Below are 10,180 nucleotides of genomic sequence, written 5' to 3' on the forward strand. Positions count from 1 at the left end.
GCTAATTCCCTAATTCACACTTGAGATCATACGTAGCTTCTTACACAAATTAGTTACCTTCGCATAAATAGGTTCCTTGTAATATATTTATCGATTCAACACATTCATATAAGTTTGTGCATGTAAATAAACAGTAAACTTGTAATTCATGCCCAATAACATATAACACAGGAAAAGATACACAGAAATATGGTAAACTTCTCTTTATTGATTCTTCAAACAATTATATACTTTACCTAACCTGCGCACTCAGCTGTAGTGGTCCGCGTACTCAGCTGCGGACTACTAGGCCTCTGCGCACGCAGCTGAAGAGCCTTCTCCTACTCTACGACCCAAAACAGATACACTTGACTCAAACTCAATCTGTTCAACTCATCCCTTTTTTCTAGTTCTTCCTTTCTATTACTTACAGCCTCACTCTATTTATACAATTCTATCAAGCCGACATTACATTACAAAAACTAGGGTGGACAACCCTATGACTCTATTATGACTCCACGCTCCGTGCCCACAATTCGTAGAGCTTTTACAAAATACCTGGTCAAAACTTGGGCTTTATCCCCAAAACATGCCTCGGGGGAATTCCATGCCCAACAAGCCTCGAACACAAACATCGTGACTTGCCCTCGAGTCACTATTTCGGTGCGGAGATCTGCGCGCGAAGTCCCTCCAACTCTACTTGAACTACTGCAAGGTCAGCAATGCACTGAGCTGCTGCCTACTGGATCAGTTGTACGTGTTGCTATGAGACCGTGGAGTCGGAACTACTTTCTTACATCTGTGTTTGTGCCCCCTACATTTGTGTGAGCTTACCATCAATTGCCACTGTAATGATGAAGGCCTCATCGATCCAAGGTTGAACGCATGCTTTCAAAACTGCTTCTTTGTGTCGTGTCGCGTCCACTTGTTCTTTTAGCGCTTTGTCCTGTTGCATTCGTGCAAGCCTTTCAGTAAGGGCCACCATCTGCGTGGTCCCTTTGATGATGTCATATTGCTATTGGAGCTCTCACGCCTCTATCTCTAAGTGCTAAATATTGGGGTCCTCCTGCAAAGTGGTGAGGACCTCGAAGGATTCTTTCAACATTCTGGTGCAGTCCCTTACTTCTGGAGGGGTGGACTATTGCGCCTTCAGTCACAGCTCTACAATCTGAAGGTTCAGCTCTAGCTGAACCTTCGTCATTTCGTCTCGTGCATTGCACACCCTTGCTACTAATCGGTGGATGTGCGCCTCTGCTAGTGCATCTGCTAGGATGGCCAATTTGGGGACCATCCGACAGGCTTCTTCGAGTGCCTATTCCATCTGTTGGTTCTGTGCCTCCACCTCATCACATTGCAAGCTCAGTTGTTCCATGTTGATCTTTTGCTCACTTAGTACTTGCAACACGCAGTTCTCCTTAGCTCGCAGTTCTGCAGTAATCCCATCCTGCAGAACATATAACATTTCTCGCGGGAGCGCAACCATATTGATTCTTATTCCCTTTAGTGCACTCACCGTAGGACTGTCAATGTCATTGGCCATCATTAGTGACCCTTCTGGCAACACTATTGTGTTGGTTATCTGAGCGTACAACATCTACTCGGTTGCAACTGTCCCTACTACAAGGTTGGTTGAAAGGGTACCAAACTGAGGAGCGTGCACCTGCAACTCCTGAAGCTACTCGGAGGGCTCCCAACACAATCTGATTCTACTTTGCGAAACCCTAGATAGCCTCAGTGGTGACATCGCATACTGCTTTGCTGATGTCACACAGATCACCCTCAGTTAGAGTGATCGAATTGATTGACAACTTGGAAGCTTTCATTTTCTTGCGCGACCCTATCCGCTCGCTGAGGTGCTAGCACTTTAGTAGTGTCGATGTTGTTTGTGGATCTATGCCGCCCTCTTCCTCCTATGTTTCTGCCTCTTTTCCCTACTCATGTGAAGGTGACTACTGGCCCTCACGAACCTACTCTATCGCCTTCTGTGATGCTGCTGCTGCGGCCTATTTCTGTGTTGCTGCTACCTGCGCAGCGTCCCATGCCTTTTGCGCTTTGGCTGTCGCTACTTCCTATTTCTCTTTTCTGCGAACTATGCTATGTGCAGTTTGGCCTCATCTTTCTTCTGTTGCACAACCGTCTTTTCCACTGTTGCAAGATCTAGGGCGTGCCACTCTGGAGGCCATGTTTCCATTATGGCAAAGATTGCATCATCCGTGGCTATGAATGGTAACTCATGCCATTTCTTGGTCGGATCGTTGCATGCTCTGACATAGAATTTGTGGAAGTCTGCTCTGAGCGAAACTTTAGAGGTTATTGTAGACAGTGGGTGACAACCGTGGCTTGCGGTTGATCCCCATTCTGAGGTTCATCTCCATGAACACCCAGAATATCTTGTTGTTGTGGATCCAGTTCGCATCCTTAGTGGCCCATAGTGAAGCATACTTCACGACCTCCAGAAGATCCCTGTCAATGGTGGGGAACTAACTGTCCTCCGACAATTCTCCTACCACTAGTACTATGCACAGCTGAAGCCATGCATATTAGAATGTCTTTCCTTGCTCCTAGGCCTTGTGGCAATTCTCCAGGAATTAATGGCACAAAAACTCAAACTAGTTGAACTGGAACCCCTCCACGCATTGTTCAGCCAGTGTGACCATCAGTGCAGGTACCTCGTCTACGTGACACTTGCGCATGACCTTGCTCACCAATATCTGGGTCACCACTTTAACAGTCGTTTTGTTGATGTTGGATAAGGCATAGCCCCTTTTCTTTTTCTCTAGCTTATACTTCTTATTCATCATCTCCGCAACGGCTAGATCATTGCTCTTCCCTTGTGAGATGTCCACGGGGTCCTCTCTGTTGCATGGCAACCGAGTGATGTAGTGAATCAAATGCTCCATGATGGGGATGGGCTCCTCCAACCATAAACACCCATCATGCACCAGGCAGAGGAGCTGCCTAATGATGAATATCGCTATGGGGGTGCGGTGAAAATGTGCCACGAAGAGCAGGTTTAATAGCCCTACCTTCTCCACTTTGCATAAGCACTTCCGCGGTTCCAATTCGATAATCCATGCTAGGGTGTTTTGTTTCGGCTTCATGAGCTGTGAGGTCTCTAGTTGAGGGAATTTCTCATGGTCAGCGAGATCCCAATCTTCAAACTTTAAGCTTGGTACCCTTCCTAGGTGCGGGCCTTCGAAAATTATGTCGTCCGGGAGAAGCGACATCTGGAGAGCACTCTTGCTCATGTCAAGATCCTTAGGTACTTTCGCCTTCCCTTTCCGTAAGGGGGTATAGGCGGGTAGCTTTGTTGGAGGGTGCGAAGGCTAAGTTTCTACCTCCATGCCCTTGTCCTCGTCTTCCTCAATGATGAGGTCCTGCATGTCTTCCTCCTCTTCGCCAGTTTCCACGGTAACCACTTTCTTTTTTCTTCCATGGTTATCTTGGTGCGCAACAGGTTTTGCGAGGACACACGCACTAGAATCATCAATTGTTTGTCCTTCTTTAGTCTTGGCATGCATGGTGATTTCTGGATTTCTGCCACAATCTCGGCGCCTTCCACAACATCTCCCATAGACAGGGCCTGTGCGACCTCTTCGGCGGTTATCTCCACAATTTCCATAACTTCCTCTGATGCTGCCATCTTATGTGTCCAGAAATTTATCACTCGCGAACTCAGGGGCTCAATTAGCGCTTGGTAGAAAACAACCAGTTCTCAACTTAATAGCTCAATTCGCAAATGACCAAGTGTTGTTTGCTAGGCAATTCTTTGTAATTTATAGTGCCTTTTGAATTTGAATTTGACCGTTCCCCCAAAATCCTATTCATTAATTCTCCCTTGGTGGCATATTTGCGCAAATCTTGCCATAAATCGCATCTTAAATTCCTGCAGCCCACTTCATTTGGCCTCAATTCGAGTATCACATCATGAATAGTGACTTCAATGGTCACTTTTCTGCCAACTCGCGCATCATCACAACCCCGCTTGCGCGGTCACAAACCTTGTGACACCTTACCCCTACGCGCAGCTCCAACATCACGCAGCTCCCGGGCATAATAGTTTATAGTCCCGTGCCTCCTTTCAACTGCCTGGAGTGCTAAGACTGTAGCTCTCACGGTTAGTCAGGTGGCTGCGCCACTCGTGTAATGTTCCAACCATCCTTCCAATTATTTCCCTGGAAAACATCCATCTTGTATCGTTACTAGTTGTGTCGCGTATTCTCTTATCTACAGTGCCCCATCCTGGTTGATCTGTTTAGTAATATGCAATGCCATCCAAGGCAGCATGGTGATCAACTCATGGAGATAGTCCCCAAATTTGTCAACGTGACTGCGTGCACCCTGTTTTACCACCCTGATCTTCTGACCGAGAAAATATTTCTTTATCTCATCCTCAAGCTTCTTGACTTCTACTTCCATGAGAACACTTTTCTTCCTTAATTGCACCTTTCTTTCATAAGTTCCTAAAGCCTAAGATCATTTTTCTGACTATCGTCATCAGATTCCGCACGCTTTTCTTCAACTTCTAACTACACAATCCCTCCTTCCAAGGCATGGCGACCCTTCATATCCCTCGGAACTACTATGTGCGAATTAGGCCTCGGGTACTCTGTTGGGATTACAACATTTATTCCACAACCCAGCCTAGATGGTGTCCATCCTGTCAATTTCTTTCATGTCTCCCTATACGCCCATAGGACTGCTAGTACGCGCAAGTCCCAATTCTTGCGCTGCACACGATAAACCTTGTTCAAAACTTCGCATACTTCACTAAATGCCTCCATATGGTTACCACTCTACGTGACCATCTTCTGTTCACTTTGTTGCTCTCCTTTGAGGAAACAATGTAAACTTTGAAACAGGAACTATAAACTCGAAACGGGAACTATAAACTCAAAACGGGAACTCTGGCCCAAAAACCCCGAAAAAACATAAAAAACAGTGCTAAAAATGAAAAGTGTGTATATTGGAACGATGATTTTATTTTTTAGGGGTCAATTTTGAACATGTTTTAAAAGTGGCAGTGACTACGAAATTTTCATGCAAAATATAGCTTAAAAACGAAAGTGATGATACTGGAACAATGACTTTTTTTTTAGGGTCAATTATCAAAATTTTAAAAAAATACTAGTAAAACCAAATTTTTATGTGCCAAACAAAGTTGTTTATGAGGAAAAAAACACATTAATGTTTTTGGTAGGATATAATTTTTCTTTCCTAAGTATAAATTCAACATGTTTTCAACCATAACATGCTAGATACAAAAGAAAAATGATTCCAGGAATTGCCCAGCCACCAGCCGGGTGGATGGGCAGGCTGCTAGGGTGGCGCCAGCCCAGCCGAGTCACCCCAGCGGCCAGCCTGCCCACCCGGTTGGTGGCTGGGCAATTCCGAGAATCGATCAACCACTAGTTGGGTAGGCTGGCAGGCCGCCGGGGTGGAACGGCTCGTGGCTGGGTGATTCCTGAAATCCCCCAGCCACCAGCCGGGTAGGCTGGCGGGCAACCGGTGTGGCGCCAACCCAAGCCGCGCCACCCCGGCGGCTCGCCCACCCAGTGGCTGGGTGATTTTCGGAATCACCCATCCACCAGCCAAGCGAGCGGGTGGTGTCCGGGAAATTCCCGAAATCGCCAAGCCACCAGCCAGGTGGGCAAGCGGGCCGTCGGCGTGGCGCCAGCCCAAGCTGTGCCACCCCAGCGGCCTGCCCGCTCACTCAGCTGATGGTTGGGTGATTCCCGGAATCGCCCAGCCACTAGTCGGGCGGGCGGGCGGGCGGGCCACCCCTGCGGCCCGCCAGCCCGCCCCGCTAGTGGCTAGGTGAATCGCGCCACCCCGCCTGCCCGGCTGGTTGGTGGTTGATTTTGGGAATCGCGCTGGCACCAGCCGCCCGTGCCCGCCCGACTAATGAGTAGGTGATTCCGGGAATCACCCAGACGGCTGGAATCACCGAGCCACTAGCAGCCCACCCGGTTGGTGGCTGGGCGATTCCCGGAATCAACCAGCCACCGGCCGGGCGTGCGGCTGGTGGCTCGTTGATTCCCGGAATCAACTAGCCACCAGCTTGGCGGCCAGCAGGTGGCTTGTTGATTCCCGGAATCAACTAGCCACCAGCCACCCACCCGGCCGGTGGTTGCTTGATTCCCGGAATCAACCAGTCACCAACCGGGTGACTGGTTGATTCCGGGATTCAACCAGCCAGCAGCTGGCCGCTCGGCTAGTGGCAGGTTGATTCCGGGAATCAACCAGCCACCAGCCGAGTGGAGCCACCAGCCGGGTGGGCGGCTGGTGGCTAGTTGATTCCCGGAATCAACCAGCCACAGATTGGCCGCCCAGTTGGTGGCTGCTTGATTCTCGGAATCAACCAGCCATCAGCCAAGCGGGGGGCTGGTGGCTGGTTGATTCCAGTAATCAACCAGGCACCAGCCGTCCGCCCAGCTGGTGGCTCCGCCCGGCTGGTGGCTGGTTGATTCCCAGAATCAACTTGCCACTACCTGGGCGGCCGGCTGGTGGTTGGTTGATTACCGGAATCAACCTGCCACCAACCAGGCGACCAGTTGGTGGCTGGTTGATTTCGGGAATCAACCGGCCATAAACCGGGTGGCCGGTTGTGGCTAGTTGATTTCGGGAATCAACCAACCACCAGTCAAGCAGAGCCACCAACCGGGTGGGAGGCTGGTTGATTCTGGAAATCAACCAGCTACCAGATGGCCGCCCGGCCGGTGGCTCGATGATTCCGGGAATCAATCACCCACCGGTGGTTGATTCGCATAATCAACCAGCCACTAGCCGCTCGCCCAGCGGGTGGCTGGTTGATTCCCGGAATCATCCAGCCACTAGCCGGGCGGGGGAATCAATCAGCCGCCCGGTTGGTAGCTGGTTGATTCCGGGAATCAACCAGCCACCAGCCGGGAGGGCGGCTGGTTAATTCCGGGAATCAACCAGCCACCAGCTGGTTAGCCGACTGGACCACCAGCCGCCCACCCGGCTGATGGCTGGTTGATTCCGGGAATCACCCAGCCACCAGCCGCCCGCTGGCCGGTGGTTGGTTGATTCCGGGAATCACCCGGCCACCAGCCGGGTGGGCGGCTGATGGCTTGTTAATTCCAGGAATCAAAGAGCCACCAATTGGCCACCCAACTGGTGGCTGGTTGATTCCGGGAATCAACGAGCCACCAGCCGCCCGCCCGGCTGGTCACTCGTTGATTCCCGAAATCAACCAGCCACTAGCCGGGTGGCTAGCTGGTGGCTCGTCGATTCCGGGAGCCAACGAGCCACCAGCTGGTGGCTGGTTGATTCCGGGAATCAATGAGCCACCAGCCGCCCGCCCAGCCGGTGGCTGGTGGCTCGTTGATTCCCGGAATCAACCAGCCACTAGCCACCCGCCCGGCTGGTGGCTAGTTGATTCTCCGAATGAACTAGCCACCACCGGCCACCCAGTGGATGGCTAGTTGATTCCCGAAATCAACCAACCACCAACCGATCGCCTTGTTGGTGGTTGGTTGATTCCGGGATTCAACCAGCCACCAGCTAGTGCCAGGTTGATTCCAGGAATCAACCAGCCACCAGCTGGCCGCCCCACTGGTGGCTGGTTGATTCTGGGAATCAACCAGCCACTAGCCGCCTGCCCGGCTGGTGGTTGGTTGATTCCCGGAATCAACCTACCATTAGCTGGGCGACCAACTGGTGGTTGGTTGATACCAAAAATCAACCAGCCTCCAACCGGATGACCGGTTGTTGGCTGGTTGATTCCGTGAATCAACCAGCCACCTGCCGAGCAGAGCCACCAGCCGAGCGGACGGTTGGTGGTTGGTTGATTCCGCGAATCAACCAACCACCAGATGGCCACCCGGCCGGTGGCTGGTTTATTCCCGGAATCATCGAGCCACCAGCCGCCCGCCCGGCTGGTGACTGGTTGATTCCTGGAATCAACCAGCCACTAGCCTGTCGCCCGACCGGTGGCTCATTGATTCCCGGAATCATCCAGCCACCAACCTGGCGGGGGAATCAATCAGCCACCAGTCATCAGCCGACCACCCGGCTGGTGGCTGGGTGATTCCCGGAATCAACCATCCATCGGTTAGGTGAGCGGCTGGTGGCTCGTTGATTCACGGAATCAACCAGCCACCAGCCGGGCGGGCGGTTGGTGGCTCGTTGATTCCCAGAATCAACCAGCTAGGCGGCCAGTTGGTGGTTCGTTGATTCCCAGAATCAACAAGCCACCAGCCACCAGGCGCTCACCCGGCTGGTGGCTGGGTGATTCCTGGAATCAACCAACCACCGACCAGAGAGCGGTTGGTGGCTGGGTGATTCGCGGAATCAACCAGCCACCGGCCGAGCGGGCGGCTGGTAGGCCAGGCGCGCGGCTGGTGGACCAGCCGACCGGCTAGCTGGTGGCTGGTTGAATCCTGGAATCAACCAGCCACCAGCCATCCTCCCGGCTGGTGGCTTGTTGATTCCCGGAATCAACAAGGCACCAGCCGGGCGGCCAGCTGGTGGCTGGTTGATTCCCGGAATCAACCAACCACCAACCGGGCGGCTGATTGATTCCCCCGCCCGGCTAGTGGCTGGATGATTCCGGGAATCAACCAGCCACTGGCCGCGCGGGCGGCCGGTGGCTGGATGATTCTCTGAATCATCCAGCCATCGGCCACGTGGTCATCTGGTGGCGGCCGGTGGCTAGATGATTCCCATAATCAACTAGCCACCAGCCGGGCGCCCGGCTGGTGGCTGGTTGATTCCCGGAATCAACCAGCCACCAGCCGGCCGCCCTGTTGATGGTTGGTTGATCCCCGTAATCAACCAGTCACCAACCGGGCTGCCCAGCTAGTGGCAGGTTGATTCTGGGAATCAACCAGCCACCAGCCGGGCGGAGCTAGCAGCTGAGTGGGCGGCTAGTGCCTGGTTGATTACCAGAATCAACCAGCCGCCCACACGGCTGGTGGCTGATTTATTCCGGGAATCAACCAGCCACCAACCGGGTGACCAGCCTGTGACTAGTTGATTCCCGGAATCAACCTGAAACTAGCCGGGCAGCTAGCTGGTGGCTGGTTGAATCCCGGAATCAACCTGAAACTAGCCGGACAGCTAGCTGGTGGCTGGTTGAATCCCGGAATCAACGAGGCACCAACCGAGCGACCGATCGCCGGTTAGTGCCTGGTTGATTTTGGGAATCAACCAGCCGTCAACCGGGTGGTCGGTCGGTGGAAGGTTGATTCCGGGAATCAACCAGCCACCAGCTGGCCGCCCGGCTGGTCCTTGGTTGATTCCGGGAATCAACCAGCCACCAGCCGAGCGGAGCCAACAGCCGGGAGGGTGGCTGGTTGATTTCGGAAATCAACCAGCCATCAGCTGGCTGGGCGGCTGGTCCACCAGCCGCCCGCCCGGCCGTGGCTGGTTGATTCCGGGAATCACTCAGCCAACAATTGGGCGGGCGGCTGGTCGCTGGTGGCTTGTTGATTCCGAGAATCAATGAGGCACCAACTGGTCGCCCAGCTGGTGGCTGGTTGATTCCGGGAATCAACGAGCCACAAGCCGCCCGCCTGGCCAATTGGTGGCTCGTTGAATCAACCAGCCACTAGCTGGGCGGAGCCACCAGCCGCCCGCCCAGCTGGTGGCTGGTGGCTCGTTGATTCCCGAAATCAACTAGCCACCCGCCCGGATTGTGGCTGGTTGATTCCCGGAATCAACCGGCCACCCGGTTGATGGCTGGTTGATTCCTGAAATGAACCAGCCACCAATCGATCGCTCGGTTGGTGGTTGGTTGATTCCGGGATTCAACCAGCCACCAGTTGGCTGCCCGGCTAATGGCAGGTTGATATGGGGAATCAACTAGCCACCAGCTGGCCACCCCGCTGGTGGTTGGTTGATTCCCGAAATCAACCTGCCACTAGCCGGGCGACCAACTGGTGGTTGGTTGATTCCCGGAATCAACTAGCCTCCAACCGGACAACCGGTTGGTGGCTGGTTGATTCCGGAAATCAACTAGCCATCATCCAGGTGGCCGGTTGGTGGCTGGTTGATTCCGGGAATCATCTAGCCACTAGATGGTCGCCCGACTGGTGGTTGGTTGATTCCCGGAATCATCGAGCCACCAGCCGCCCACCCGGCTACTGGCTGGTTGATTCTTGGAATCAACCAGCCGCCCGCCGCCCGGTGGCTCATTGATTACCGGAATCATCTAGCCACCAGCCGGGCGGGGGAA

The 10,180-nt window shown here is 53.2% G+C and overlaps 1 pseudogene; it reads right to left on the reverse strand.

Moving 5' to 3' along the window:
• Nucleotides 1-964, reverse strand: part of LOC149240351 (mitogen-activated protein kinase homolog D5-like) — a 116,127-nt pseudogene extending 115,163 nt beyond the window's left edge.
• Between the last annotated feature and the right edge of the window lie 9,216 nt (nucleotides 965-10,180).

This window comes from Pinus tabuliformis, chromosome 8 (genome assembly GCF_031772625.1).
Source record: "Pinus tabuliformis cultivar Carrire ecotype Pingquan chromosome 8, CPIR1, whole genome shotgun sequence".
NCBI lineage: Eukaryota > Viridiplantae > Streptophyta > Pinopsida > Pinales > Pinaceae > Pinus > Pinus tabuliformis.